Source organism: Stegodyphus dumicola, chromosome 7 (assembly GCF_044657685.1).
Source record: "Stegodyphus dumicola isolate Sdum_Otavi_A_Nest chromosome 7, ASM4465768v1".
Taxonomy (NCBI): Eukaryota; Metazoa; Arthropoda; class Arachnida; order Araneae; family Eresidae; genus Stegodyphus; species Stegodyphus dumicola.
This window is the reverse complement of record NC_140774.1, coordinates 151,892,047-151,899,081: the sequence shown is the minus strand read 5'-3', so window position 1 is coordinate 151,899,081 and position 7,035 is coordinate 151,892,047. Positions and strand designations below refer to the sequence as shown.

The window sequence follows — 7,035 nt, the reverse complement described above, 5'->3', positions numbered from 1 at the left end:
GCGAAAGTCTCATCTTCTCTTATTCCGGAATTTCCTATTGCTGTGTAAGAGTGAACGAATGTTATGTTGTGCGCCGGCCTGTAAGGAAGACAAGCGATGTAACTTATGATGGCAGTGACCTGTTTTGCTCATGACTATGGTGGAATTATCCCTGGCTACCATGCGCCATCGGGCTTTGTCTTGGTGTTTTTAGTGATCAACAGCAAAACAACATTACCCAGGAATTACCCACGCACGTACGCGAATAAAAGAGGAGCCACGCAAATATTACTTTTTCACGAGTAAACAATTTCAGTGTGCGATAATAGAAGAAGGTCGTAAGCTTCTTTTATCATCGCAGTTAATTCTAATGGATGTCAATAGCCATAACAGTATTTCCGCATCGTCAACTCTTTCGAGGCAATTTACTACTTCGTGTCCCTGCAATTGAGGAATTATAATCGTTGTCTCATATTATTCGTTTAATACGTGATGCTGAAACATTCATAGCTGTTAATAGCTCTACTCTTGCATTGCGCTTATCAAAGTCTCCAATTTGTTTTTTGAAACAGTTTTTATGACAGCTGAGAATATTGATTCCAGGTAACTAATTACTTGGACTTTTTAATCGCATCCAATGAATTCAATTTGAGTTTCACTATGCTACAAGTAGAAGTTTTTCATTCTGTTGCCATATAGCTAAAGGAAACAAATAGTAAGCAATATATAGGATAATTCAAAAATATCTTGAGAAATCATGAAGGCTGCAGAGGGGGCTAAATAACCAAATTTTGTAATGGAATATGTAAAGGAAAATAGGATGATGAGATGGTACAGGACGCTGTTGGGAGGCAATTAAAAGCGTTCTGTTGGCATAAATCGTTATTCTTCGTGCGTAGTTTAAGCGGTATGCATTGCTATATGAACACGACATGCATTTTATCTATGGGGTTGCTTCTAAAATCGAACAGCTACTCAAAGAAAATACAAGAACGATACCAAATGCCTCCGTTTTCCGTCCGCAACCTCGTGAGTAAACCACAGATTGGCAAATTTCGCATTCGTGTAGCACATGGTATGATGATTTATGTCAGCAGAATGCTTTTACTTGCCTCTCAGCGTCGTCTTGTACCTCATCAAAGAGTCATTTCTGCAACTATCCCATAAATATTTGTCTCCTATACTTTCCTTTTTTTGGCCAGATATTTCCTAATCATCCTATATATATGTGTGCGTGTGTATCTTCCAGAGCGCCCATTTAGCTACTAATGAATATACATACATTTAATTTGGCGTAATTTGTTGTGTCTTCCAGTTTTGTGTAATGGAAAAAAATATGCATCCTGAGTCAATAATGTTTTTATCAAGGAATAAAATTACGCTTTTGTAGAAACATTGGGTATTTTTTGAAAGCCGGAGAAATGAAAAATGAGCAAACGCCTTCGCCGGGAATCGAACCACGGACCTCTGGAATATCGGCCCAGCGTGCAGAACCACTACACCACGAAGGCACTCTAGGAAGGCGGGAGAAATACCTTATACGTTGAAAGGCATGTCTGTCTTCAAATGTCATCCGGTTATTTACGCAGTAAAGAAATTCCAAATTATGTCAACGGAGTAAAATCATCACCATCCATTACAGCTATTCCCGAATCATCCCGTTACAATGAGTCGACGGAGTTCGAATCTCTGCTGTGTTAATTAATTTTACTTTCTGCATGTCTAATTATGCATCTGTAGCATTTTGGGGGAAGAAATATGTGCTTATCTTGACGCGCATACATACACGCAATACATATATATATATATTATATTTTAAATGCGTAGAATGAGGCACTGGAACTTTTAACAGCTTTCGATATTGCGTAGATGGATGAAAAGACAATAATGGCTTGATGAAGCAGATAACGAAACTGACTTGAAGAATCAGCATCTTTATTTTTACTCACTTCAAATCATCTCTTTGGCAAACAAATTTACTTTTCAATCATATATGAATACAGTAACTTCTTATATACACAGATAGAAGGATACGACGTCATTTTAGGCAGAAAAGCATAAGCGGCGCAGATTTGTTTGCATAGTAGAAGTCAGGAAGTCAGGTCATCGCAAAGCCGTATTTATACTGGGTAGGTGCAGAAAATAGTCTGAGTGATGATTGGTTACATTAGTTTAAGTTACCTTTTTCAAGGAGTGTTACGTAATTTGGAATGATCTCGAATTTGGGAGGAGAGATAAATTTAGGAGGAGGAGAGCATAAAATCTAGAATCGTTAATTTTAAGGTCGCCAATTATTTTCAAAACAGCTATCGTATTTTGTTATATCTTACATATATGTATAGGAAAGTTACGTTTTGCGCTTTTTAAAATTCAACTTAGGGATCTTCGTTCTTATATATGTTATGAATCTGGCGGAAGCCTACGAAAGTAGAAAAGGCAATAAAGACAAAACTAATCAGCCATAAGGTTAACCTCTTCGTCGTCCGTAACGCATCTAGCGCGTTCAAGTGAACCTTCCGCAGGGAGGCCGTAACGCGCCTCAAGCGTTCTTCTACATTTTAAAACTTTTAAACATTTAAAATGCTTTCTAAGTGTTTACTTGTTTGAGTTTTTATTTTTGTTTGTTTTAATACCTCCTAGAGAGAGCACTAATCAGGCATTCTATTTCTAATCGAATTTCCCCCCCCTGGGATTTATGAATATTCGCGCCATTTTACATAAGATGCAAGACAGTGAGAGATGGCTTCAACGTCTACTCAGCAGAAAAAGAGAAAAAATAAAGTTGTGAATTGGAAAGACAAGAAGGATATACGTTTGATGAGTACAGTCCATAATAACTCGATGATTGATGTTGGAACACGGAAAAGAACTGTAAAAAAAAACCAGTAATTGTAAAAGATTACAACAACAAAACGAGAGGAGTGGACCGCCTGGATCAGATGTTATCAAATTATCCTGCTGTTAGAAATAAGCAGAGATATTATTTTTCCATTATGCTTTATTTCCTAATAATTTTACTTAATATTCATTGACATTCATGCACTACGAAAGTCATGTATGGAAAGTTATGATGTACAGAGAAAACAACATTACACGCTACGAAAAACATTACGGCCGCTGGGGGGAAATTTTCGCGGACAGGAGAGGACGGCTAAAGGGTTAATAAACATTAAATCTTGGAAAGGTAATAAACAAATCATGTAAAGGTAATAATCCAAATTGGTCTAAAGAATCTGATTGTTAATCGCTTTAGAAATGTCTACCAATAGCGAAAGTTTTGCATGTATTCGGATGGACACTTGCTTAGCGCAAATTTGTGTCACTGTCTTCTCCAGCTTGCATTGAAATTCGTTGACATCCAGCGTAACTTTAATTCTTGGGGAGATGGCTCCAAATTTGTAAACAAGATCAAGAACATTTGTCTAACAGACGCATTTCCCCCGAATTTTTCGAAAAGTCCAAATGAGCACTTGAAAACAATTTTGCTTACTTTTTTTGCTTACTTGCTGCTTTGCTTCATCTTCTGCTGATTTGAAAAGGTATCGCATTAAAAATTCATTATGAATAGTTTTTCTTCCTTTCAGATAAAAACTTTTTTTCAACTTTATGATATGAATAATTCTCTGAAATGGTAAATTCACATTTCCAGTAAAATATAATGACAAAAACAACCCTTTAATAAATTGTCTAAACAGAAATTCACGTAATAAATAACCAAAACAAAAACAACAAAGGCGATGATTTTTCTTTTTAGTATACTCCCTTGCGATGAAGTTGCGTTTTTCTTTTTCATTTTTGAAGAAATTGGCATCAAACATTTATTCATTAAATTGCTGTTTTTTTCTGTGGATTCCGGTCAATAGTATTCAGTCTCACTTACTGATCATCTAAGAAATTGCTTTGCTTTGTTTCTTTTTTCTGTTTTTGAAATATAAAGAATGAATGCATTTTTCTATGTTATGACTTATTCTTGTTTTCTTTTATGACGTTTATTAATGAGAGCTCAGTTTTATAATTTAATTCATTACCAGTGCTTCGATTCGAGAAATTTCCTGTGGCCTTAGCTTTCTTTTGTCGGTCTGATGAAGATGTTTTTAAGTTTTTAAAATTTTGTTCATTCATATCAAGAGTAAAGTTTGTATTTTAAAATGTTTCTCATGATAATATGCCTCTACTTTAAATTTAACTATTTATACATTTTTGGCCGCTGAAATTCCTACATGAGAAGGAAAGAATCCTATTCATTTTACAAATATTTTATAATATAAGGATGAAAGGATTAAAACTTTAGGCAGAGGAGATGCAAGAATCCATACTCCGACTATTTTGCTTCGCGCAGCAACATCAGCAATCATATGGCTGGGCAAAGAGTAGACTAGGACTCGGTTACAGTTGATAGTTGACTGAAGACGGTGATACCATCACTTTACGTGGGTGTAGGACTTTTCGCCGTCGCCATTTCACCGTGGCCGTTTCGTCGTTGGGACATTTCACCGTCGGATGTTTCGCCGTCTGGACGTTTCGCCGTCAAGGCATATTTATCTTTACATGACTGCATTTTATCTTGCCGTATTATACTCGTTTTAAATTTATTTAGTTTAATAATTTTATTTTACCTTTTCTATACTTAATAAAGGTTGCTTTATTATATATAGTTATTAATAAGTATGAATTATAAAGAAATTATAGTTAGTTGGAAAATTATGTCAGTCAAAAAAAACTGGGGCTTAAACGTATGATATAACAGAAGTTATATTATCGAATTTAAAATTATGCAAGTACGATATTTATACGATTCAACAAAATTTCTTGAAATTTAATCAGCTGCCTCAGAGAAATCACTCATACAAGCAGGAAATTCACATTTTCGTGAAATCTGAATGGAAAACGGAATTACTTTGGAATCTTGTTAGTACCTTACTCTCTTAAAATTAATATGTGTAATGGTGTATTTGTATAAAAATGTACATAAAAACATTTTATATGTTTTTTGTATAAAATGTTTATTAAATTAAATTAAATTTTTAAACTAATGAGTTATTAATTTAAATCAACTTATTATAATACGGCAAGATATAATACAGTAGTGTAAATATAAATATATCTTGACGGCGAAACGGCCTGAAGGCGAAACGGCCACGTCGAAACGTCCACGGCGAAATAGCCACGGCGAAAATGGTCCCATTCTCCACTTTACGAAGAGGTTATACGGTATTGTCTATACGGTATGGTCTCGCATATCTAGCACTGAAGGTCATATCAAATAACATTGAGAGATATTGCAGCCGTTCTAGCTCAGGATATGATTACATAATTTACGTAATTATTACATCATTTCAGATACTCAAATTTCTTTACAGGTGACAGGTGAGAGCGGATCCAGATACCCGGAGAGCTTACTAGGATTATTCGGGTATAGTACCGAATCCACAACTGTACAACGTGAGAATTCTTTGGCGCCCCAGAAGCCCGGCGTCAGGAGCTTAATAGAAAATTTTGCTGATGTTGTATACTGATATTTGAACATTTTAAACTGATATTTAAACATTTTGAACGGTATACTAATTGTATACTGATGCACACACTGCAGCTTATACATAAATATTATGCACTAATAATTAAACAGTACCTTGGTACATTTTATGTGCACATAGGTTTAAACACTGGAATACATTGTTACAATAATGTTTATTTTATTCACGTCTACATTGTTGCATGTGCATTAAACACTAATAGTTACTCTAATAGTTAAACATTTTATACTTATTTTACTCTTGATTTGAGGCCAGTTCTACAATGATACACACAGAAACACACACACACACATATATATAAACTATATATAAACACATACAAACACATATTATCCTAGTGCATTTTACACATATAGTTACTGTGGATACGTTAGTTATATCAGAGTGCATATTACCTTACAGGTACACTTTACAGAAATTTACAAACGTATATTGCACGCCATTCAAATACAGTAGTATTACAGGGAATCAAGCCATACAAGAGCAAAGCTTGTGGTACAATAACTTTGGACCGGGAATGGAATGGAAGAGACTTTGGATTGCAGCAAAGTTTGCTTCTCAAGTTCTGTGCCAGAATTCATCTATTTTATTGATGACCGGGTGTCGTCATACCAGTTTCTCTGTAACTATTGATTAGATGTTTTCATTTTGTATAAGCTTTCAAAGTGTGCCAAACAGAGCAGGAGTAAAATGCTTTGCTGCACATTTGACAACCGTAGCTCAGCGACACTATAGCGAAATCTCGCATTTTACTGTTGAATGGTGAATCAAAAAAAGGCATCTGTTGAGTCTGTTGAAATCTGTTGAAAGGCATTACAATTCCACATCAGCATTATTTAGGCATAATTAGCATCACTTCAAAGCAGCACAACTTCAGTTAACAAATATGAAACTTACTCCAGACTAACTATAAAATTTATCAGAGCTTTATCAGAACTTACTTCGGACTATTTATTAACTTCAACAGATAAATAAACTTTAACAGACTTATGAACTTTGAATGTTTATGAATAGTGAACTATTTAGAAATTATAAACTATTAATCAACTGTGAACTATTATTGCATTCAACAAATAATCAAAATCCTATATTATTTATTATGTATATAACCAAAATTTTGTATTTAAATCTTTATTTGTATTCTGCATTATGCATTCTATATTCTATGTACGTACTATTAAAATTTCTATTAACATTTATATGAATTCTGTCAATGTACAACAAGTATATGTCAAAATTATGTATACATCAAAATCAAATTTTTATTGTAATGTAAAATTTTAAATAAACGTGGTCCCACTGAGTGAGCAATAAAGCTGAAAGTCTTCATGGCGGCACAGCTGCTCACCCAGTGGTCTACTGTTGAGTGCTGAGAAGCCGGAGGGTTCGAAGAAATGACACAGCCACAAGCATTTAAATATCAGAAATGTAACAATAGCTGATCAAAGAAGCCAACTGGAACTGCCATTTCTCAGCGGTGTTATCTGTTTCGTTTCAGGTAATCTGGCAAATACATTCAATT

The 7,035-nt window shown here is 34.6% G+C and overlaps 1 non-coding gene across 1 annotated transcript; it reads right to left on the bottom strand.

The window, feature by feature from the left end:
- Positions 1-1,416: 1,416 nt before the first annotated feature.
- TRNAI-GAU (transfer RNA isoleucine (anticodon GAU)) lies at positions 1,417-1,490 on the bottom strand. The gene has a single exon. It is a non-coding gene; the product is annotated as a tRNA-Ile (tRNA).
- Between the last annotated feature and the right edge of the window lie 5,545 nt (positions 1,491-7,035).